This window comes from Artibeus jamaicensis, unplaced genomic scaffold, assembly GCF_021234435.1.
Source record: "Artibeus jamaicensis isolate MK-2021 breed Jamaican fruit bat unplaced genomic scaffold, CSHL_Jam_final contig_519, whole genome shotgun sequence".
Lineage (NCBI taxonomy): Eukaryota > Metazoa > Chordata > Mammalia > Chiroptera > Phyllostomidae > Artibeus > Artibeus jamaicensis.
In genome coordinates this window covers 17,311,449-17,336,869 of record NW_026521871.1, presented here as the reverse complement: position 1 = coordinate 17,336,869, position 25,421 = coordinate 17,311,449, and the positions used below count along the sequence as shown (strand labels likewise).

General features: G+C 42.3%; 1 protein-coding gene, 1 non-coding gene and 1 pseudogene across 2 annotated transcripts in view; 1 reads left to right on the top strand and 2 right to left on the bottom strand.

Annotated features, from left to right (window-relative positions):
- Window positions 1-19,397: 19,397 nt before the first annotated feature.
- Window positions 19,398-19,502, bottom strand: LOC119041488 (uncharacterized; annotated as a pseudogene).
- Window positions 19,503-21,482: 1,980 nt separating this feature from the next.
- LOC119041485 (U6 spliceosomal RNA) lies at window positions 21,483-21,586 on the bottom strand. Its single transcript, XR_005081044.2, has one exon. It is a non-coding gene; the product is annotated as a U6 spliceosomal RNA (small nuclear RNA).
- Window positions 21,587-24,596: 3,010 nt separating this feature from the next.
- The window catches only part of LHFPL4 (LHFPL tetraspan subfamily member 4), a 30,424-nt gene continuing 29,599 nt past the window's right edge, over window positions 24,597-25,421 (top strand). Inside the window, exon 1 of the mRNA XM_037134782.2 lies at window positions 24,597-24,706. The gene's annotated coding sequence lies outside the window, so the exon portion shown is untranslated. The remainder of the gene's footprint in view (window positions 24,707-25,421) is intronic.

Sequence of the window (25,421 nt, the reverse complement as noted above, 5' to 3'; positions counted from 1 at the left end):
GATAAAGTCCAACTTACCATTTTTTCCTTTCATGGATAGCACTTTTGTTGTCATGTCATAGAACATTTTTCTCACTACAGTTCACAAAGATTTTATTTATAGTTTTACATTTACATTTAGAGCTATGACCATTTGAAATAGACTAATTTTAGAGCAGTTTTAGGGGCACAACAAAATTGAGCAGAAGTTACAAATTTCCCATATGTCCCCTGCCTCCACACGAGCACGACCCGCCCCATCATCAACATCCCCCACCAGAGTGGTGCACTGGCTACAGTGGATGAACCTATAGTGGCGCATATTAGCACTCAAGTTGGGTAAATTTTTTTGTATAAGCTGTGGGGTTTAGGTCAACGTTTGTTTTTTGTTATTTACACATGAATGACCTATTGCTGTAACACTGCTTTATGAAAAATTGTTCCAACACCACTGAATTGCCTTTGTACCTTTGCCAAAAATTAATTAGTCATATTTGTGTGGGTCCATTTCTGAGCTCTTCATTCTATTCCATTGGTCTATGTGTCTGTCCCTTTGCCAATACACACTGTCTCGATTACTGTAAAATTGAGTAGCGTGACTTCACCAATTTACCTTTTCTTTACAATACTGTTTTTGCCATTTTAGTTCTTTTGTCTTGCCATATGTGTTTTAGGATCAATGGACTGACCATGGGGGTGGATTCTAACTTAAAATTAGAATTTTAAGTTAACTTTAATTTAATTAGAATTAAAAGGCAAACAAGTGTTTATTTGAGATCAGTAAAGAATAGCTATTCAAGAATCATTCATTCAGGCAGAAGCCCAAATAATATTCTGATCTGGAGACCAAACCAATGGGTATGTACGAGAGAGGGAAGGGGAACAATTACATCATTACCAAGAGAGAAGGCATTCCTGTTGATGGAAATAGCATAGCACAGTGACATACATTCTAAATGTTTTCAACCCAGTAGTCATCTTGTCATCTTTGGAAACAGTTCTTGGGAAACAAGGTTGTTTAGGTTACTTTGCTCTGTTTTAACATTCCAAAGATTTGAAATGTAAGACACACAAGGCAGTATCTCTGGCCTGGCAGTTCTGCTTCCATTTTAAAGTAACTACGTTTATAGTATTACTTACACATATCTTTCCCAGTGAGTGTTTTTGTTTTCCTTAGAAAAATACCCAGAAGGGGGATTGTTGGATCACATGGTAATTCTGTTTTTAGTTTTTTAAGGAACCTCCACACTGTTTTACATAGTGGCTGCACCAATTTACATTTCCACCAACAGTGCACAAGGGTTTCCTTTCTCCACATTCTTGCCAACATTTGTTATTTCTTGTCTTTTTTATAGTAGCTATTCTAACAGGTGTGAAGTAGTGTCTTGTGGTTTTGAATTGCATTTCCCTGATCATTAGTGATGTCAAGCACCTTTCATGTGTCTGTTGGCCAGCTGTAGGTCTTCTCTGGAAAAACGTTTATTCAGAACCTCTGCCCATTTTTAAATTAGATTGTTTATTTTTTGCTATTGGGTTGTACGAGTTCTAATATTTTGGATATTAACCCCTTATCAGATACGGTTTGCAAATATTATATCCCACTTGGTAGGTTGCCTCTTCATTTTGTTGTTAGCTTCCTTTGTTGTGTGGAAGCTTTTTAGTTTGGTGTAGTCCCACATTATGTTTGCTTTTGTTGCATTTTGTTGTGGTGTCAATACAAAAATCATTGCCTAGACCTATGTCAACAAGCTTACCACATTTTTTTTCTGAGAGTTTTTTGGTTATAGTTACCTTATCATTTTAACCTAACTGTTTCTGTAAAGATCCTATTTCCATATCAGGTTGTATTCTGAGATATTGGGGTAATGTTATGTTAGGAATTCAACTTTTTTTTTTTTTTTGCTTTGCAGAGCAATGCCCAACCAACTGAGCCACACCAGTCAGGGCAACATATCTTTTTTTTGAGGGGGGACACAATTCAACTTGTAACAGGAGGTGTAGACAGAAAGATTGTTCCTCACCTTGCTGTGTGAACTGCACCAGCTCCATGCTTCTCCCCTTTGAAGTGGCCACTTCCTCTTACATCACAAGATGAGTGACATGGATAAAATCCACTTAGCACTTTCCTTTCTCCTTGGGGGAATTCAGGGGGGAGTTTCTTCTATTTTCTAATAGGAATATTATGAGGAAACAATCAAGCAAATATTTTACTAACAGAGAAAAAGGTAAACACTGAAGGCTGTTTCATGCTTTAGTTCCTACCCCTTGCAACTTACACAAACTACCCTGTGGAGTGGCGTACCACAAGCCAGCTGTGCTCCTCTGGTGGTGGCTCACTCCGCCTGCTACATGATGAAGGAAGCCTGTGGCTAAGAAGTCCTCTTGCCTGCTCTACATGTTGCCCAGAGCCCTCTGATATCATAGTCCCTTGTCACCTGTATCAGTCAGAATGCTAGCAGGAAGTACGTAGACGGCACCTCAAATTTGGATAAATGGAGGAAGGTCTAATAAAGGGACTAGTTACAAAAGTGTGGCCCTGGTGCAAGGAAAACATGAGGGATAATGCAGTGCCTGAGTCTAGTGACAGGAAGGTGTGACCATCCCCTAGCTAGGGGGATGTGCAGAGAGGGTTGTATATAGTTGTCTTGATAGGATCTCTGTCTTCCCACCTTAACACTATACTATTTCTAAATTGAAAAATGTGGAAAGGCATCCTTATATATCATTAAAAGTAACACAACATAAAAGATGACTGGACTTCTGAACATGAACAACAGGGTGGAGATTGTTTGTGGGAGTGGAGGGTGGGCTGGGGAAAATATTGGGACAACTATAATAGAACAACAATAAAATATTTATTAAAAATAAATTGTAATATTAGACTTCCAGCCAAGATGGAGGTGTGGGTGGAAACACTGTACCTCCTTGCACAACCAAGTTTAAAGACAACAGAGTTTTAGTAACAAAAACGCAACCAAAACACAGAAAATTGAACTGTATGGAAGTCCAACAACAATGAACCATTCAGCCAGACTGGTAAGAGGAGTCAGTGGCTGGCAGAGTGGGGTGGCACAGGAAAAAGTGGTCAGACTGACCCAGGTGCGCAGGCGGCAGTTGGCAGATCCCAGGTGTGGGGTGGCAACAGGCAGACCCAGTGAGGGCGCAAGGCGGCTGGCTGACCACATTCACACATTTGCGTGCAGATAAATCAGGCAAAAAAACGAGCAGTGAGACAGACCTTGCAACCCGGGGCCCCAGCACTGGGAATTAAAGCCTAAAGGCACCAATTGGCTCAGAGAGAGTTCGTTGGAGAGACCCACAGGGTCCTGAAGGGTGCACAAGCCCACACACCCAGGAACCAGCAACAGAAGGGCCCAATTTGCTTGCGGGAAGCAGCAGAGGGGACCGAAATCTTAGAGAGAGCAGAACAAATGCCATTGCCCCTCTTTGACCCCACTCCCGCATACAGCACACAACCCAGCAACTGGGTCGCCCTGCCCTGGTGTACACCTAAAGCTCCGCCCCTCATACATCATAGGCACCAACAGACTAAAACATTATGGCTCAAGAACAGCTCAAAGCCCCAAAGCCAATACTTCTAAGTGACCAAGAGATAGCCAACCTATCAGATGCACAATTCAAAACACTGATGATCAGAATGCTCACAGAACTGGTTGATTTTAGTCACAAATTAGAGGAACATATGAAGGTGAAACTAATTGAAATGAAGTGAAATGCACAGGAAACTGATAGTGATGGAAAGGAAACTGGGACTCAAATCAATGGAGTGGACCAGAAGGAAGAAAGAAACATCCAATCAGAAAAGAATGAAGAAACAAGAAATCAGAAAAATGAGGAGAGTCTTAGGAACCTCCAGGACATCTTTAAATGTTCCAACATCCAAATTATAGGGATACCAGAAGGGTAAGAGGAAGAGCAACAAGTTGGATAACTTATTTGAACAAATAATAAAGGAGAACTTCCCCAGTCTGGCAAAGGAAATAGTCTTCCAGGAAATCCAGGAAGCTCAGAGAGTCCCAAACAAGTTGGACCCAAGAAGGAACACACCAAGGCAAATCATAATTACATTACCCAAGATGAAAGCTAGGGAGAGAATCTTAAGAGCAGCAAAAGAAAAGGAGACAGTTACCTATAAAGGAGTTCCCATAAGACTGTCAGCTGACTTCTCCAAAGAAACCCTACAGGCAAGAAGGGGCTGGAAAGAGGTATTCCAAGTCATGAAATCCAAGGACCTACATCCAAGATTGCTCTATCCAGCAAAGCTTTCATTTAGAATGGAAGGGCAGATAAAGTGCTTCTCAGATAAGGTCAAGTTAAAGAAGTTCATCATCACCAAGCCCATATTATATGAAATGTTAAAGGGACTTATCTAAGAAAAAGAGCATGATCAAAAATATGAACAATAAAAATGACAACAAACTCAGTTATTAACAATCACACCTAAAACAAAAACAAAAACAAACTAAACAAACAAGTAGAATAGGAACAGAATCACAGAAATGGAGATCACATGGAGAGCTATCAGCAGGGGAATGGGAGGTGGAGAGACAGGGAAAAGGTACAGAGAATAAGTAGCATAAATGGTAGGTAGAAAATAGACAGGGGTAAGTTAAGAATAGTATAGGAAATGTAGAAGCCAAAGAACTTATATGTATGACACATGGACATGAACTAAACAGGGGGAATGTGGATGGGAGGGGGTATGCACCATGGAGGGGAATAAAGAGGGGAGGACATGTAGAATATATAGGTGGGGAGGGAGGGTGCTTTAAATTTGAGGAGGAGGATGAATTCCCACTAGACATCACTCTCATGATGAACTGCCTGAACCAGAAAGGGAATTAACTCTGCAGCCAGACTAATTTATGCCCTAAATTTAATATTGCTAAATGGCGTCCCCAGAGTCGGGTAGAATTTCACTTCTATTGCTTATTAAGGGGCTGTGTGGTGGATTACTTAATAAAATCTCCACTGTGATTTCTGCTTTCAAGATGGATGTTTTAGGCCCAGCTGAAGTCCAGGAAATTACATTCCTGATCTTTAGGTCTGATCCTTACAAATAACTGGGATGGGGAGAGTGAAAGAAGAATGGCATAAAGAAATGTACATGGACTTTGGAGTCAGGCAGGCAAGTCTGTGCTGGGTTTCCAGGTTCCATGACCTTGAGCAAGGCAACCCTCATTCTCTAAGCCTGTTTCCTCATCTATAAAGTGGAGACATTGGCATTTATGTCATCGAAAGGTTGAAAGACAATAATGTAAAGACCCAAAACATGGCAGTAAAGAACAATTGTCTTCTTCGTTTTTTCCTTTTTACACAAAAATAACATTTAAGTCGGTTGCGTTTTGTTTTTTAAATGTATTTTATTGATTATGCTATTACAGTTACCCCATGTTTTTTCTCTCCTTTATCTTCCTCAACCCGCTATCTCCATTCCCTCCAGCATTCCCCTCCCCTTGTTCATGTCCATGGGTCATGCATATAAGTTCTTTGGCTTCTCCATTTCCTATACTATTCTTAACCTACCCCTGTCTATTTTGTACCTATAATTTACACTTCTTATTTCATGTACCTTTTCCCTTATTCCCTTCCCTTCCCCTTCCTACTGATAACTCTCAATGCGATTTCCATTTCTGTGACTCTGTTCCTGTTCTAGTTGTTTGTTTACTTCATTGTATTTGTTTGTTTGGGTTTTTTTTTTTGCTTTTCTGGCTTCAGTTTTTGATAGTTGTGAGTTTGTTGTCATTTTACTGTTAACATTTTTTATCATATTCTTTTTCTTAGATAGATAAATCCCTTTAACATTTCATATAATAAGGGCTTGGTGATGATGAACCCCTTTAACTTCACCTTATCTTGGAAGCACTTTATCTGCCCTTCCATTCTAAATGATAGCTTAGCTGGATAGAGTAATCTTGGATGCAGGTCCTTGCCTTTCATGACTTTGATTACTTCTTTCCAGTTCTTTCTTTCCTGTAAGGTTTCTTTTGGGAAATCAGCTGATAGTCTTATGGGAACTCCTTTATAGGTAACTCACTGCTTTTCTTTTGCTGCTTTTAAGATTCTTTCCTTATCTTTAATATTGGGTAGTTTAATTATGATGTGTCTTGATATGTTTCCTCTTTGGGTCCAACTTCTTTGGAACTCTCTGAGCTTCTTGGATTTCCTGGAAGTCTATTTCTTTTACCACATTGGAGAGTTCTTCTTCATTATCTGTTCAAGTAAGTTTTCAGTTTCTTGCTCTTCCTCTTCTCCTTCTGGCACCCCTGTGATTCAGATGTTGGTATGTTTAAAGTTGTCCCTGAGGTTCCTAAGTCTCTCCTCATTTCTTGGAATTCTTTCTTCATTGTGTTCAGGGTTAGTGTTTATTACTTCCTTTTGTTTCAGATTTTTTTATCTGAGTCTTGGTTTGCTTCCCTTCACTGTTGGTTCCTTGTATATTTTTCTTTATTTCATTTTATACAGCCTTCACTTCTTCCTTTATTTTGCATTTATACTCAGTCAATTCTGTGAGCATCCTGATTACCAGTGTTTTGAATTCTGCATGTGATAGTTTGGCTATCTCCTTGTTGTTTAGTTCTTTTTCTTAAAAAAAACACCACATTTTATTTATTTACTTTTAAAGAGAGGGGAAGGTAGGGAGAAAGAGAAGTAGAGAAACATCACTGTGTTAGTGCCTCTCTAGTGTCCCCTACTGGGGACCTGGCCCACTACTCAGGCATGTGCCCTGACTGGGAATTGAATCAGTGACCCTTTAGTTAGCAGGCTGGCACTCAATCTACTGAGCCACACCAGCCAGGGCTTTTTCTGCAGTTTTTATCTGTTCTTGCATTTGGGCCATGATTCTTTGTTTTGGCACACATGTTACATTGTAAGGGGTGAAGCCTTAGGTATTCTTCTCGGCAGAACAACCCAAATCAATCGATTTTTCTAAATATACTGGGTTTCTTACTGGAGTTGATGGCTGGGAGGATAGTTAAAATTACTGAGATTCCTGGGACAGATTTTGAAGATAAATTAACACTATTTTATTCTAATTATAAAAGTAATATAGGCCCTGGCTGGTGTAGCTCAGTGGATTGAGTACTGGACTGCTTGCCGAAAGATCACTGGTTTCATTTCCAGTCAGGGCACATGCCTGCATGCATTGTGGGGCAGGTCCCCAACTGGGGACATGCCAGAGGCAACCAATGAACATTTCTTTCTCTCACACATTATTGTTTCTCTCTCTTTCTTCCTGCCTTCCCTTCTCTCTATGAATAAATAAATAAAATATATTTTTTAAAGAAGTAATACTGAATTTCAGCAATATGGTGGACTGAGTTGATAAATATCTTTTCTCCTGGTCCACACTCATAGAAATGCCTGGAAATGTTGCTTACCAAAAAGCCATTTCCATCTCATACCGCTCCTTTCCCCACCATTGGAAGAGACCATCTCCCACTATAGAAACTGGACAATACCCAGACTCACTCTTCCATTCTCTTTCACAGATAGATATATGCAAGGTACAGAGTTCTGGCCAATTATATCTGAGGAAAAGTCTGCAAATAGACTGTGGGAAAAATTCTCATCCCAAATAGAGAGAGATGTATAGAAGGAAGTGTCCCATTCTTATTCTCTGGGCATGGCTATGTCTGCTGCAGCCATCTGTGGCTATGATGGAGAGTATTACAATGAACTGTAGAGTGAAAAGATAAAAAGTTTTTTGATCCCAGCTGTCACTGTCAAAAATTAACCTGAGAATCTATAATCTTTGCTATAAACAAAAAGATACATAAATGGTCAGATCCATCCCCCCTCCTCGAAGCAAAGAAATAATTTTAAAGGTTGATCTAGAATTGGTGATATTCACAGCCCCTGCCAGAGAAAATGAGAAATGTCACTATAGGATATTTCTAATATCCACTGTCTCCACTGTATTGCCTTTTCTAAATGGAATATAGTTAGAATCATAAAGTATTTTAGATTGGCTTTTTCAGTACTAGTAACATGCATTTAAATTTCCCCCATGTCTTTTGAAGCCTTGATATGTTCTTTTTTCTTTCTTTTTTTATATTTCATTGATTGTGCTATTACAGTTGTCCCAGTTTTCCTCCTCTGCACCCCTCCATCTGGCATAACCACTCCCTCAGACAATCTCCATAATATGGTTCATGTCTATGGGCCATGGGTATAAGTTCTTTGGCTATTTCATTTTCTATACTGTATTTTACATCCCCATGGCTATTTGGTAACTACCAGTTTGCACTTCTTAATCCCCTCACCTCTTCATCCATTCTCACACACACCTCTCCCACTTGACAACCTTCTTCTTAAATAAGTCCCAGTAACATTTCATATTATAATGGTTTGGTGATAAGGAACTACTTTAGTTTTTTCTTGTCTGGGAAGCTCTTTATCTGCCCTTTGATTCTAAATGATAGGTTTGCTGGGTAGAACAATCTTGCCTGCAGATCCCTGCTTTTCATGACTGTGAATATTTTTTGTCAATCCCTCTATCCTGCAAAGTTTCTCTAGAGAAATCAACTGACAGTCTTATGGGAACTCCCCTGTAGGTAACTAACATTTTTTTCTCTTGCTGCTTTTAAGGTTCTTTATCTTTAACCTTTGGCATCTTAATTATGATGTGTCTTGGAGTGGGCCTCTTTGCACTCATCTTGTTTGGAACTCTCTGTGCTTCCTGGACTTGTATCTCTATTTCCTTCATAAAATTAGGGATGTTTTCTTTCATTACTTTTTCAAGTAGATTTCCAATTTCTTGCTCTTTCTCTTCTCCTTCTGGCACCCCTATGATGCAAATGTTGGAAAGCATGAAGTTATTCCAGAGGCTCCTTACACTAGCTTCATGTTTTAGATTTTTTTCCTTCTTGTTGTTCTGATTGGTTTTTTGTTTCCTTGTGTTCCAAATCATTGATTTGCCTCTTGCTTCATCCACTCTACTGTTGTTTCCCTGTAAATTGTTCCTTATTTTGATTAGTGTAAATGTTGTTTCTGACTGGATCTTTTTTTATGCTGTTGAGGTCCTCACTAAGGTCCTTGAGCATCCTAATAACCAGTGTTTTGAACTGTGTATCTGATAGATTGCTTATCTCCATTTTGTTTAGTTCTTTTTCTGGAGTTTTGATCTGTTTTTTTTCATTTGGGCCATGTTTCCTTGTTTCTTCATTTTGGCAGCTTCCCTGTGTTTGTTTCTATGTATTAGGCAGAACTTCCATAACTCTGTCTTGGTGGTGTGACCTAATATAGTAAGTGTCCTGTAGGGTCCAGTGACACAGCATCCCCTACCACCCAAGCTGGGTACTCAAGGTGCAGACTTTGTGTGAGCTGAGTATACCCTACTCTTGTAGTTGGGCCTTGATTGCTGTTGGCAGGTCAATGGGAGGGATTTATCCAGGCCAGTCAGCTGCAAGGACTAGCTGGGACCATTGACCACTAACCTTTACTCTCTGTGGAGAATCAGCTATGCAGGGCCAAGGTGGTGGTGCTCTGATGTAGTCTGTAGCTGTCCACTGGGTGTGCAGGCTCTGGGGTTTCCCAGGTTGTGCAGGCCCAGGTCAGCCCCCACCTGTGTTCTGCCCAGGACCTCCCTGCATGAGCTATAAAGCAATCTAAGATGGCTGCTACTTGTGCTGGGCTTAGAGGTTCCCAGGTGAAACCAAGCTGTGAGTCTAGGCTGGTTGTTTCTAGTGCTAGGCAGGGGCCACTTAGCAAGAGGTAAAAAGGCTAGGGACTTGCTGGGGCTGGTTGTTGCTTATTTGAGAAGATTTAGGAAGTATGTGAAGCATGAGCCAAGACCAGCCATTCATATGGAAATGCCACTCTTAACATCTTGGATGGGCTGTAGTTTGGGTGGAATGGAGCCTCAGAAGATCTCCTGGATGGGACAAACAGTGTTAGCCAGGTTGATGGAGTCTCAGAATGGCATCCACCTGTTGGCTCAGTGGCTCTGTGTGGGGAGGATTCAGAAGAAAGACAATGGCCTCTGCTTGCCTTTCTGTCTTGGAGAAACTGTCCCCCAGATCTTTCCTTGATGCCAGACACTTCAATTCTTCCCTATATGCCAGGAATGCCTTTTAAGCTGCTACCCCAGTACTGGAACTAAGAGGGAATGAGTCTAAGTAAGTCTATGTGTGGGTTCTTTAAGGGGAACTGCTGGGAATCCAGCAGTTTCTTCCACTGACTCAATCCCTGCTGGTTTTTACAACCATAACTTGTGGGGACTTATCTTCCTAGCACTGGAACCCTGGGCTGGGGGCCTGGTGTTGGGCTGGGACTGCTTGCCCCTGAGATATCTCTCCCAAATTTTTACTTACAGGATGTAGAAGTGGGACTAGCCCATTCTGCATCTCTGCCCCTCCTACCTGTTTGGGTGCATGTGGTTTCTTTAATTCTGTATTTGTTGGACTTCCATTCAACTTGATTTCTGATGGTCCTGAGTAATAGTTCTTCCATAGTTTAGTTGCAATTTTGATGTGGTTGTGCGAGGGGGTGAGTTGTGGTTACCTACACCTCCAACCTGAATGGAAGTCTCTCTCTCTTTTTTTAAAGTGCTGAATTAGGTTGAACTGTCTTTGCTCAGGGTGTGTAAAGCTCCAGATGGTCAGCTTAGAACCAGTGTGAGAATTTGTGTCTATGCCATTTGCTAGTGGTTGAGATTTCCTTAGAAGCAATCATTTTTGCTTCTTATAGCCTTTCTATGCCCCAGAAGTGAGGGTGTGGTCAATCACTGTATACCTATTGGTAGAATGGAACTGCTGGGTCATATGGTATTAACATTTTGAGAAACTTCAAAATTGTTTTCCAAAGTACTCCATTTTACATCAAGGTTTGAGGGATCCAATTTCTTTGTATTCTCAGCTACACCATTATTATCTTTTTAATTTTAGCCATCCTAATGGGTGTGAAGACATATCTCAATGTGTTTTGATTGATGGGGGGAGACAAACAACATTTTGTTTTTTTACTTATCTGTGCATTAATGGTTGCTCGTTGTATGTGCCCTGACCCAGGATCAAGTCCACAACATTGGTGTATCAGGATGACACTCTAACCAGCTCAGCTACCCAGCCAGTGCTATTGCAGTTGATTTTTGGGAAAGGTGGAAAAGCTATTGAAAGGGGAAAAGACAGTCTTTTGAATAAATAGTGCCACAACAATTAGATATCTATAAGCAAAAGATGAATCTCAACCCTAACTTTTTATCATAAACACAAATTAACTCAAATGGATTTATAGACTTACATGTAAAAATTAAAAGTATAAATCTTCTAAAAGGAAATAAAGAACACTGGCTAGTGTAGCTCAGTGGATTGAGCATGGGCCTACAAGTCAAAGGGTTACTGGTTTGATCACAGTTGAGGAATATGACTGGGTTGCCAGCCAGGTCCTCAGTAGGGTACGTGCCAGAGGCAAACACACATTGATTTTCTCTCCCTCTCTTTCTTCTTTCCTTCTCTTCTCTCTAAAAATAAATAAATAAATAAATAAACAAACAAATAAATAAATAAATAAAATCTTTAAAAGAAAACAAAGAGGAAATTTTTTTATGACCCAGACCAGGAAACTTATTTTTAGATATTGTATAAAAATATAACCCATAAAATAGCCCTGGCTGGTGTAGCTCAGTGGATTGAGCATGGGTCTGTGGAGCAAAGGGGTGCTGGTTCAATTCCCAGTCGGGGCACATGCCTGGGTTGCAGGCCAGGTCCCCTGTAGGGGACACATGAGAGGCAACCACACATTGATGTTTCTCTCCCTCTCTCTCTCCTTCCCTTCCCTTCTCTCTAAAAATAAGCAAATAAAAAATTTAAAAAATAACCCATAAAATTAAAAAAAATGATAAATTGTCCTTCACCAAGATGAAGAACTTTTGCTCTTGAAAAGATACTGATAAAGGAATAAGATGAGACAAAAATTAGGAGCAAAACACATATCTAATAAGGTCTTGTTTACACAATATATGAAGAACTCTCAAAGTGTTATTATGAGATAATGAACAGGCCAATAGAAAATGGGTAAAAAACTTATACATGAGATGTTTATAGTAGCTTTTTTGGTAATTGTCAAAATGTGAAACAATCTAAATGACCTTCAAATTGGTGAACAGAAAAAAACTATAGTTTATATAATGGACCACTACTCAACAATTAAAAAGAACTAACTACTGTTACACCCACCAGCATGGTTGAATTGTAAATGCATTATGCCAAATTAAAGAAATCAGATTCAAAAGGGTACATACTATATGATTTCATTTATGTGACATTGTTAAAAAGGCAAAACCCACAGGGATAAAAAATAGACTTCCAACCAAATGGAGGTGTAGGTAGATAGGCTTTGCTTCCTTGAACAACCAAAAGAAGGACAAAAACCAATTTAAAAACCAAAAACAACCAGAACTTCCATAGAATGAAACTGTATAGAAGTCTGACAAGTTAAAGAAGAAACATTTATTCAGACTGGGAGGAGGGGTGGAAATGGGCAGCTAGAGGGGAGAGGAGGAGGCAAGGCAACAAACAGACTGGGTGGGTAGATGAGGAGGTAGCAGCTGAGTGGTCCTACATTTGTGTGCAGATAAACCAGGAGGAACAACTAGAGAGTGAGACAGACTGCACAATCCAGGGTTCCAGCACAGAAAACTAAAGCCTCAAAAATTCTGGCTGTAGCGCTAGCTGGTGTGGCTCGATGAATTGAGCACTGGCCTGTGAACCAAAGGGTCGTCGGTTCCATTCTCAGTCAGGGAACATGCCTGGGTTGCTGGCCAGGCCAGGTCCCTAGTAGGGGGCATGCAATAGGCAACCACACAGTGATGTTTCTCTCCCTCTCTTTCTCCCTCTCTCTGTTTAAAATAAATAAATAAAATCTTTAAAAAAAAAGAAAGAAAGAAACCAAACCTCTGGCTTTAAAAATCTATGGGGATTGTGGTGGTGAGAGAAACACCTAGCCTCATAGGAGAGTTCACTGGAGAGACCCAGAGAGTTCTAGAATATACACAAATACACACACCCAGGAGTCAGCACCAGAAGGGCCAAATTTGCTCATGGGTAGCAGGGGAAGTGACTGAAAGTGGGATAAGAGCCAAACAAATGGCATTATTCCCTCTCATACCCCTCTCCCACATGCACTGCCACGACCCACTGAAGTGGGTTGCCCCACCCTAGCAAATACCTAAGGCTCTGCCCCTTAAAACTTAACAGGTGCACCCGAGACAAAGTGATATGGTCTAAATGAGAGAACAGATCAAAACTCCAGAAAAAGAATTAAGTGATGAGGAGATAGTCAACCTATCATATGCAGAATTCAAAACACTGGTAATCAGGATGCTCACAGATATAATTGAGTATGGATGCAAAATAAAGGAAGAAGTGCAGGCTGTACAAAGTGAAACAAAGAAAAATACACAGGGAACCAACAGTGAAGAGAAGCAAGCCAGGACTCAAATCAACAATTTGGAATAAAGGGAGAAACAAACATTCAACTGAAACAGAATGAATAAACAGAATTCCAAGAAATAAGGAGAGGCTTAGGAACCTCAGGAACAACTTTAAAGGTTCCAACATCCAAATCATAAGAGTGCCAGAAGGAGAAGAGGAACAGGAAGAAATGAGAACTTACTTGATAAAATAATGAAAGATCAGACGAACTCAGGCGCGCGAAATCCAGGCGCAGGGTTGAACCTAGTGAGCGACACAGCGAGCGACCTCGGGGAAACAGCCAGGGCGCAGGGCTGCGGGTTGACTGTGGTCGCGCATTCATGCGCGGATAGACAAGCGAGGGAGTGGGCGATTAGATGGGACCCAGCAGGCCCCCAGGGACAGCAGAGGGTGCCACCATTTCCCCGCTCTGACCCCGCCTCCACATAGAGCGTCATAACCCAGCGACTCTGAGTGGCCTAGCCCTGGGGAACCACCTAAGCCTCTGCTCCTCACCCACCTGCGAGAAACAGCAGAGGGGGCGGCCATTTCCCCGCTCTGACCATGCCCCCACATACAGCATCACAACCCAGTGACCTGGGAGTCCAAGGCTCCGTTCCTCACACTTAACGGGTGCAAACAGACCAAAAATGGCTCAAGAAGATCTCAAAGCCCCAGAGCCTGCAAATCCAAGCAATGAAGAAATAGCAAAACTCTCAGACGCACAGTTTAAAACACTGGTGATCAGGATCTTCACAGAACTGGTTGATTATAGCCACAAATTAGAGAAACATATGAAGGTGAAACTAATTGAAATGAATGGAATTGCATGGGAAACCGATAGCGATGAAAAGGAAACTGGGACTCAAATCAATGGAATGGACCAGAAGAAAGCAAATAATGGCCAAACAGAAAAGAGTGAACAAGCAAGAATTCAAAAAAAATGAGGAGAGTCTTAGGAACCTCCAGGACATCTTTAAATGCTCCAACGTCTGAATTATAGGGGTACCAGAAGGGGGAAAGGAACAGCCACCAGTGGAAAACTTATTTGAACAAATAATAAAGGAGAATTTTCCCAAGCTGGCAAAGGAAATAGACTTCCAGGATATCCAGGAAGCTCAGAGAGTCCCAAAGAAGTTGGACCCAAGGAGAAACACACCAAGGCACATCATCATTACATTAGCCAAGATTAAAATGGAGAGAATCCTACAAGCAGCAAGAGCTAAGGGGACAGTCACCTACAAAGGAGTTTCCATCAGACTGTCAGTGGATTTCTCAAAAGAGACCTTACAGCCAAGAAGGGGCTGGAAAGAAGTATTCCAAGTCATGAAATCCAACGACCTACATCCAAGATTGCTCTATCCAGCAAAACTTTCATTTAGAATGGAAGGGCAGATAAAGTGCTTCTCAGATAAGATCAAATTCAAGGAATTCATATAATCACCAAGCCCTTATTATATGAAATGTTAAAGGGACTTATCTAAGAAAAAGAAGTTAAAAAAAATGAACAGTAAAAGGACAGCAAACTCACAGTTATTAAGAACCACACTTAAAACAAAACCAAACTAAAAGGACAGCTAGATCAGGAGTGGAAACATAGAAAGGAAGATCTCAAGGAGGGTTAGCAACAGAGGAGTGGGAGGAGGAGAAGGGGGGAGAAGGTACAGAAAATAAGTAGCATAGACAGTAGATAGAAAATTGATGGGGGGGCAAGAATAGTATGGGAAATATAGAATCTAAAGAACTTGAGACACATGGTCATAAACTAAAGGGGGGGTAATGGTGGGGACGGGGGTAGGGTGGAGGGGAATGAAGGGGGGGAATAGAACAATTGTAATGGCATAATCAATAAAAAATAAAAAATTTTAAAAAATTTAAAAAAATAATGAAAGAAAACTCCCCCAATCTGGTGAAGGAAATAGACTTCCAGGAAGTCCAGGAACTCAGAGTCTCAAAGAAATTGGACCCAAAGAGGATACCCACCAAGACACATTATAATTAAATTTCCCAAGATGAAAGATAAGGAGAGAATCTTAAAAGCAGCAAAAGAAAAGCAGTGAGTTACCTACAAAGGAGTGCCCATAAGACTGTCAGCTGATTTCTCAAAAGAGACCCTACAGGCAAGAAGGGGCTGGAAAGAAGTATTCCAAGTCATGAAAGGCAAGGACCTACACCCAAGATTACTCTATCCAGCCAAGCTTTCATTTAGATTGCAAGGGCAGATAAAGTGCTTCTCAGATAAGGTCAAGTTAAAGGAGTTCATCATCACAAGCCCTTATTATATGAAATGTTAAAAAAATTTATCTAAGAAAAAGAAGATAAAAAACATGAACAGTAAAATAACAGCAAACTCACAATTATTAACAACCACACCTAAAACAAAAATAAAAACAAACTAAGGAAACAACTATTACTCGAACAGAACCACAGAAATGGAGATCACATGGAGGGTTAGCAACAGGGGAATGGGAGGAGAGAGGGAGAAAAGGTACAGAGAATAAGTAGCATAGATGGTAGGTAGAAAATAGACAGGGGGAAGATAAGAATAGTATGGGAAATGTAGAAGCTAAAGAACTTATAAGTATGACACATGGACATGAACTAAAGGGGGGAATGTGGGTGGGAGAAGTTGTGCAGGGTGGAGGGGAGTGAAGGGGAAAATGGGACAACTGTAATAACATAATCAATAAACTATATTTAAAAGAAGAAATGTTAAAGGGACTTTTCTAAGAAGAAGAGCCTGATCAAAACTATGAACAGTAAAATGACAACAAACACAACTATCAACAACTGAAGTTAAAAAAAGCAAAAACAAATATGAAATGAACTAAGTAAACAGCTAGAACAGGAACAGATTCACAGAAATGGAGATCACAGGGAGGGTTATCAATGGGGAGGAGGAGGAGTCAGTATGGGAAATAAGAAGCATAATTGGTAGGTACAAGATAGACAGGGGTAGGTTAAGAATAGTATAAGAAATGGAGAAACCAAAGAATTTATATGTACAAACCATGGACATGAACTAAGGAGGAGGGAGATGCTGGTAGGAGGGGAGTGCAGGGTGGAGAGTGATAAAGGGGATGAAAAAATAGGATAACTGTAATAGCATAATTAATAAAATGTACTTAAAATAACCACAATGTTGTCTAGGATTCAGGGTGTGGTGAGAAACCAACAACAAACAGAAAGCAGGAAACTTTGGGAGGCAGTGGAATTGATCTATATCTCAATTCTGGTAGTGATTACATGACTGCATGTGTTTGTCGATACTGAAAAATGTGAATTTTATTGTACATAAATTATACTTCAACAAATCTGACTTTTAGAAGTTACCCTTTGTGGTTTTAACTAGAAGATGGAAAAATGTGGTTCGAAGTTAAAATATTCTAAGATCTATTTCTGTAGGGGGGAACATAGAGATCTTAATTTACTTTAGATTTTTTGTTAAGTACAAATGTCTATAGATGTAGGGATAACTAATAAAGGTTAGATATAAAATACAGGAATCTCTTGTTTAGTAATCTGTGTTAGAAGTCACGTTTTTGTTTTTGTTTTTTTTTAGGAAAACAAAGGCTGGAAGAAGCCTGGTTCCCATTATTTTACATGGGAGAAATTATAATGCATGACATGTCAACACCAAGCTTCAAACAATTTCCTAAAACATTAATAAAATACAGCAAAACTTCTGCATACAAGCAACAATCCATCATGTTAAGATTTAACATGATTAAAACCATTGAGCCACTGATTCCTTTAAAACAGCAGTACTGGCATAAGGATAGACATACAGACTGATGGAATAAAATAGCCTAGAAATAACTCTCGTATGTATGGTCAATTAATTTTCAAGAAGTGTGCCAAAATCATTCAATGGGGAAAGGACAGTCTTTTCAATAAGTGGTGCTGGGACAACTAGATAGCCACATGCAAAGAGTGAAGTTGGGCTCTTATCTTACATTATACAGAAAAATAATTCAAATGGATCAAAGACCTAAGGGTAAGAGCTAAAACTATAAAACTCTTAGAAAATATAGGGGCAAGATTTCATGACATTGGATTTAGCAATGGTTTCTTGGATATGACACAAAAAATCAGAGACAACAAAATTTAAAAAACGGATAAACTAGACTCCATCAAGATTTAAAACATTTGCCAGGCTGGTGTGGCTCAGTGGATTGAGTGTCAGCCTGAGAATCCAAGGGTCACCATTTCGATTCCCAGTTGGGGCACATGCCTGGTCCCCAGTAAGGGGAGAGTGAGAAACACCGACATATCGCTGCTTCTCTTCCTCTCTTCCTCCCTCCCTTCCCCTCTCTCTAAAAATAAATAAATAAATAAAATATTTTTAAAGTGTTTAAACATTTGTACATCAAAGGGTAGAAAATGTTTGCAAACCATTTACGTGATATTTAGTTAATATTCTGAAAATATAAAAACTTTTACAACTCGGCCATGGCTGGGTAGCTCAGTTGCTTAGAGCATCATCCCAATAGGTCAAGGCTGTGGGTTCAATCCTTAGACGGGACACGTATAAGAAGAAACAAATGAAAGCACAGATAAGGGGGAAAACAAAGCAACTTTTTCTCTCTCTCTTTTTCTTTTTTTTTATATAGATTTTATTTATTTATCTTTAGAGGGGAAGGGGAGAGGGAGAGAAATATCAGTGTATGGTTGCCTCTTGTGCATCCCCTGCCGGGAACTGGCCTGCAACCCAGGTATGTGCCCTGACTGGGAATCAAACCGGTGACGCATTAGTTCGCAGGCCTGTGCTCAATCCACTGAGCTACGACAGCCAGGGCTCTATCTCTCTCTCTTTTTCTAAAAAAAGAAGGCACTCCTACAACTCATCCTAATACAAAAATGAGAAAATAGACATGTCTTCAGAGAAAATACATAAACAATAAGCATATGAAAAGATGTTTAACATCCCTAGTCATTAGAAAAATGCAAATTAAGTTAAATTAAATTAATGGGAAGTAATTAGGTTTAGATGAAGTCAGGAGGGTAGAGCCTCCAAAATAAGATTAGTGTCCTTATGCAGAGAAGACTGCTAAGGCTCTCTCTGCCACTTGAGGACAGCACTCAGGAATCAAGCCCTCACCACCCCGGCACCCTGATCTCCAGTTTCCAGAAGTGTGAGGAGAAAATATTTGTTGTTCAAGCCACATAGTCTGTGCTATCCTAGTATAGCAGCCAGAGCTGACTAAGACAGGTGCTATAACTGCCTGGACTTGGACCCATGTCCATCCTGTCCAGGGAGGAGAAGGGGTAGCAGTTTTCTAACGGAAGCTGGATACTATTACCAGAAGAAAAGGAAAAGGAATGCTGGACAAACCCCCATGAACTTTGAAAAAACAAATCCTCACCCAAGTGTATGCTTATTGACTTTAGGAAGAGAGGGAGAAAGAGGGAGAGAGAAGGAGAGGGAGAGGGACAGAGAGAGAGAGAGAAACTTTGAGCTGTTGTCTCCTGTGTGCACCCTGACCGGGGATCAAACCTGCAATCTAGGTGTGTGCGACCTAAGTATGTGACCAAAAATCAAACCAGCAACCTTTTGGTGTGTGAGAGGATGCTCCAGTCAACTGAGCCAGCCAGCCGGGGCCCACAGATGTTTCACATACACGTTTAATGATTGATTCCTTAAGAAGTGACAATGTATTTAATACTCAAAAGCAAAAAATAATCTATTTTTGTTTTGGAGACTTTGTAGATAAATAAAGAGTAAGTTCTACTTACAGGTAAATATGAATCCTTTAGAATTTTCCACCTAACCCTCATTTTTAAGTAATTAATACTATTTTAAGGCAGAATGGTATAAATGGCTCCATACCTGAAAATGGAGTTTCCTTTTGTTTCTTTCTTTAGTATATCTCAGTTTTTTTGAATTTTAGTACTTAAGAATAATAGAATGGGGTGATTTACATGAGACTTTGCTTATTGTACTTTATGTAAAAATAAAGGATTTTTTTAAGAGTAATTTTTCTCTTATAGACATTTTCAGGGACCTTAATGACTTCAATGTCTTCAAGGCTTGCAATATGGCTTTACTGTTGCCAGCTTTCTCTAACTACTAATATTTACTGAGCATCTACTATGTAACCAATATCTCACATTTTACCTCATTTAAACCGTGTGAGGTTAAGGAGTTGTTAGTTGAACTTTATAGATTAAAAAGTGAGGTTCAGCCCTGGCTGGTGTAGTTCAGTGGATTGAGTGACATCCTGTGAACCATAGGGTCACTAGCTTGATTCCCAGTCAGGGCACATGCCTGGGTTGCAGGCCAGGTCCCCAGTAAGGGGAGTGCGAGAGGCAACCACACATTGATGTTTCTCTCCCTCTCTCCCTCCCTCCCCTCTCTAAAAATAAATAAATAAAATCTTTTACAAAATGTGAGGTTCAGAAAGTGTAAATAACTTACTCAATCCCACAAAGGTGTTGGATATTGGGTACTGGGTATTAGGGTTAGAATACAAACACCCATTTGTCTGACTGCATAGCTCCCATGCCTCTCTGTAGGGGCTCAGCAAATTCGAACAGTTCAGTGTAAGAGTTATGTGCACTAGCTTCGACCAAGCCAGTCCCAGGTTTGAATCCTGAAACTTCCACTTTCTAGCCATGCAATGATAACAGCAAATAGCTTTGCAAGTTTTCCTAGTGCTCAGCACTTTAAGTGCACAATATCTCATTCAACCTTCCTGAACACATGGAGTGAGATACTGCTATTATCATCTTCTCATTTTACAGATCATTTCACAGATGAGGAAACTGAGGTTTAAGTGCAGTCATGAGCAGAAATGAGACTTGAACCCAAATGTCTGATGCCAGTGCAGGTGCACATAAATAAATTATGTGGATTTTAAAAAGGAAAAAAAGAGAAGAATTGAGAAGAATTGAATCCACTCTATGCAATTATCTATATGGTGTAGTAATTAAGTATGCACACTTTATGGGAGGCTACTTGGGGATCTCAGCTCCTCCACTTGCTAGAGGTGTGACTTTGGGCAAGTCGTTTAACCTCTGTAAAATGGCCGTATAGTAGTGCCTACCCGTGTTAGTTTCCTAGGGCTGCCATACCAAAATACTACAGAGGCTTAAACAATAGACATTTGTGTGTTCTCACAGTTCTAGAGGCTAGAAATCCAAGATCAAGTTGTTGTTGTCAAGTTTGCTTTCTTCTGAGGCCTCTCTCCCATGGTTGCTTTCTCACCGTGTCCTCCATGGTTGCCCTTGGTCTATGCGCTATATCTCCTACTCTCTTCTTTTTTTAAAAAAAGATTTTATTTATTTATTATTTAGACAGAGAAGAAAAGAGGAAAAAAGAGGGAGAGAAACATCAATGTATGGTTGCCTCTTGTGTGCCTCCTACTGGGATCCTGGCCTGCAACCCAGGCAGGTGCCCTGACTGGCAATCCAATGAGCTAGAAGGCCGGCGCTCAATCCACTGAGCGATACCAGCCAGGGCCCTAATCTCTTTTTTTTTTTTAATTTTATTTGTTTATTTTTAGAGAGAGAAGGAGAAAGAGTGGGAGAGAAACATCAATGTGTGGTTGCCTCCCATGCGTCCCACACTGGGGACCCGGCCTGCAACCCAGGCATGTGCCCCGACCGGGAATCGAACCAGCGACTCTCTGCTTCACAGGCCCACGCCCAATCCACTGAGCCACACCAGCCAGGGCCCTAATATCTTCTTATAAGAACAGTCATATTGGATTGGCTCACCTGTATGAGCTCACTTTACCTTAATTACCTCTTTAAAGGCCATATCTCCAAATACAGTCACATTCTGAGGTACCAGAGGTTGGTACTTCAATATACATATGGAGGGGCACGATTCAACCCAAAACACAATTTCATAGGGTTATTTTGAAAATTAAATAAGACAATACATGTAGAGCAAAGATCAGGAGCCTAGAATGTTTTAAGAGCTTAATAACTATTTAACATAACTGAACAGTTAGACATAAGGGTATTCAGCAAGTCACAAATCTTTCTTTGGTAGGATATTGGGTGGATGTGCCCTGGGGGCTTCTCTTCTCAGCCAGATGCTCAATCCAATATCATCTTTTAAAAAAATATGGAATGCTTCACAAATTTGCATGTCATTCTTGTGCAGGGGACATGCTAACCTCTGTATTGTTCCAATTTTAGTGTGTGTGCTACCGAAATGAGCACCAACATCATCTTTACCTATGGTTGATAGTCCCTATCTTGACCCCACAACTGTTCCATTCTGGTCTGGCCACTCCCTCGGGACAATGAGAAGTTCTCAATTTTTTTTTCTGTAACTGCCCTGAGGTTCATATTTAAAATGAGGAGACATTCTGCCCCAGCTGCTCCCAGCTCAGCAAGTGCCTTAATACATGGCTATTTCTATTCTTTGGGCAATCCACTTATTAAAATTTAATGACAGTTGCATTTATAAAGCCATTTTCAGTTTACACAGCTCTTTTCCATCCAGTATCTCCTTTAATCCTCACAGCATCTGTAGGAAGGAGATTTTCTCCATTTTATAGATGAAGAAAATAGGGCTCTGAAGAGGAGCGTCATTGTCCTGGGTCACACTGTTGAACAGCGGCAGAGATGGGCCTCAAATTTTGGTCTTTTGGTTCCAAGATGTCAGGAGTAGCTCATCTGTTCAGGCATTCTTTTACGGTATAAGCAATCCAGTATATCAGCCTTACTCTCTTTTTTGGAGGGAGATGTAGGTAAATTGTTTGGGATTATTTTAATTGAAAGTGATAAAAAGTCAACTCAAACTGGCTTAAGCAAAAATTGAATTTATTGGCTCATGTAACAGAACAATCCAGAAGCAGGTCTTCAGGCTTGGATGGATCTAGGTGCTCAAGCTATGTCATCGGAACTATCTCTCTCCACTTCTTAACTTCCTTCTATGTTCATCTTATTCTAAGACAAACTCTCTGCTTCAGGTGTCAAAGATGGCCCCCGGTAGCTAAAATTTACAATTTCCCCAGCTCAACAACCTCAGCGGAAAGAGAACACCTCTTTCTTGTAAGCTGGAAATCATTCTCAACTATTTGGGTTGGCATATGGACCCCACTCTTGAATCAATCCCTGTGTTCTATAATGGAGTATTTTCATTGTCCAGGCCTGCTCATTTGTCCCCCTCTGCAGAAAAGTATGGTGGTGGTGTTGGGGCAACTCTCACCAAACCCAGGGACTGAGTAAAGGAGAAAGGAGTTTCTTTAAAGAAAAAATATTGATGTCAGAAGTGATTTGGGTGGTGGACACATTTCTGCATAGTGTTATTGTGAAAATTAAATGAGATACTATTTAATGCTCTGTAGGCATCATTGCTCTGCAGAGCTAAAATAGACAACCAGTGAGGAAATGGGGGCCCATCTTAGCAAGAATTCTCAGTTCTTCCCTCTAGAGTAGTAAGGGAAGTTCTATGGTATTTCTCCTGGACTGCCTCACTTGGCTCAGTAGTATAGAGAAAAAGGCAGTAATTCATGGCAGAGTAAGGAGACAAGATGGAGCTTCAGGCTCCAATAACTTGTGTTCGGAACTGTAGCCAACCAGGAGTACTCCGAGACTCTGAGGTGCTCTTTGAGGATGACCAGTTGCCTGCATCCTCCTTTCAGCACCTTCTGTTGCCACAATGAAGTTGTGAGCTCTGGATGGGCAGGGACCACGACTGTCTTATCCACCATCTTCTCCCCGTAGCAGGGGCTTATTGCAAGCTTATTTCCTGGGTGAATAAGTCCATGAATCAGGTTGATCAGCCTAATTGGCAGGATCATCCACCCCCCTGTATAAGTCAATCCCCCTCTTTGACCTTTTCCTCCATCTGTCAGGTAGGAGAAGGTATAGAATGAGATATTTTCCACAGCCACTTCCAGTATATGATTCCGGTATCTTAGGGCTCTCAGGAGACAGACAGGATACCCTCTGCAAGGAACCAGTGGCAAGTAACCAAACTCGCTGAGCACTCTGTGCGCAGGTGAGATGACTTCGCATGGGTCTGAGAGCTCCAAATTGTGGGATTTGTGTGTGTGTGTGTGTGTGTGTGTGTGTGTGTGTAAATTTGGGATGAAAAATAGCACTGGCTTTTTTAATCTTGCCAAAAAGGGACATTAAAAAGAAATTTCCATTAACTATCATTATCATTTCTTTTAAAACGGGGGATTTTTACACTAAGATAGCAGGAAATACATAATCTCAGGAAAAAACCCACCAATCCCTTTTACCTGTGGAACACACATGCATACACACTACAGATAGATGTGAACTTTACCAGACTGACCCCTGTTGAGGTCCAGTGTTTGGAACCCAGTAGTAGAGGTTATTTTTCAAACCTCTTCCCACTTTTCTTATGTGGGTTTAATCTGCCCACTCCACAGATGGAGGAACAGAGGCTCAGAGAGCACAAGTACAAGGTCACAGAGATAGCAAGTAGTAGTCAGTTTGCTGGAGCGCCAACCCAGGTCCCTTAGCAGATCCTAAGCCAAAGCTATTTCCCTGCAGGGAAAGACAGGACCCACCCTGGCGTTCTTGGAGTGCCCCCAGGGTGTTCTTGACCTGACCTTGAGCCTGGATTCGGATGCTTTGTTATTCATGATGTGCCCACTTCATGCCAGGCACTGGGGAAAATGTAGGGAGGGTAACCGACACGTTCCCAGCCTCCTCTCCGGTCCCCAGATACTCACCTTGGGTCCTGTGCTTTGCGCTGGCAGCCAATGAATCCCCACCACGGGCATGGACTGCTAACGGTTTAGGGGGTTCCCTTTCCTAGGGGTGTTGGCAGTTTCCTAGGAGACTCCGGGAACCTTCAACGCCTCCAAGACCCAAAGGATTGGAAGCGTGATGGTGCAACTTGAGGCGCTGTGATAGGCTGTGAGGAAGGTAATTTGGGAGGAAGAGATCAGTTTAAACCCTATCAAGTAATACCGCGTTCGGCGCCTCCCCCATTCCCATGGACTTCCAGGGACCCACAGTTCCACAGCTTAGGCTGGAAGAAGGGGGTCCCCCAAACTAGAGCGCCCTACTGTGGAGGGGACTTACCGCTCTAGCTGGGGGACGCCGGGGACCGTGCTACCCTCCCCCCGCCCCCGTTCCGCCGGTCCCCGCCTGCCCGAGGCGGGAGCGCGCTTCCGCGCGGCCGCGCCAGTACGCGCGCGCGTCTCGGCGCGGGAGCGCGCCCCGTGGAGAGCCCGAGCAAGATGGAGGCCGCGCGGCGGCCGCCGCCTGGGCCGAGGCAGCCGCTCCCGGGAGCGCCGAGCTGCGGCGCCTAGGTTGTGCCAGTGCCGGATCCGCTGCCCGGACCGGGCCCAGGTGGGTCTCCCCGCACCCCCTCCCTGCGGCCGCAGCCTCCGTGCGCGTCCGGCCTGGGCGCGGGGCAGCCGCCCCCCCACCCCCGGCCCTGCCCGGGCCCGGCGGCTCTCCAGCTCCGGGGCGCAGCTCCCGCCCGCCGCCCGACCCCCCCGGCCCTGGCGGCCCGCCGGCCCCGGTCCCTCGTCCTCTTGGCCTGGCAAACCGCTCTTCCCAGCCTGGGCCCGCCAGTCCTCGGCTCCCTCCCAGCCCACGTCCAGCCCCTTCCAGCCCCGGCTTCTGAAGGACCCTTCGAGACCCCCGCGCGCCCGGAGCCCGGAGCTGCAGCCCAGCCCCCGGCCCCGCTCTGGCCTCAGTCAGATCCCTGCACTTCGCCTTCCCAGACCCTCAGGCCACCCGACTCCCCGTCCCAGCCCCCACATCACCTCCCCGACCCCCAGCCCCTGCCGTCCCCTCCTTAGCCTCACAGACGCGCTCCCCCCTCGCCACAGTCCTTTTCTGACACCCAACACCAGACCCCCCGCCCCTCGCACCAGCCCCCAAATTCCCTTCCCAGCTCCCTGCACACGGCTCCTCGGCTGAGCCTCCAACACTGGTCCCCAGACTCCATTCCGTCCCCGCACGGTCCCCTCCTGTCTGCCCCCCCAATTCCAGCCCCCAAGCTCCTTCCCCAACTCCCCCGTGACTACTTTCTAACCCCTCCACTGCGGCTCCCCTG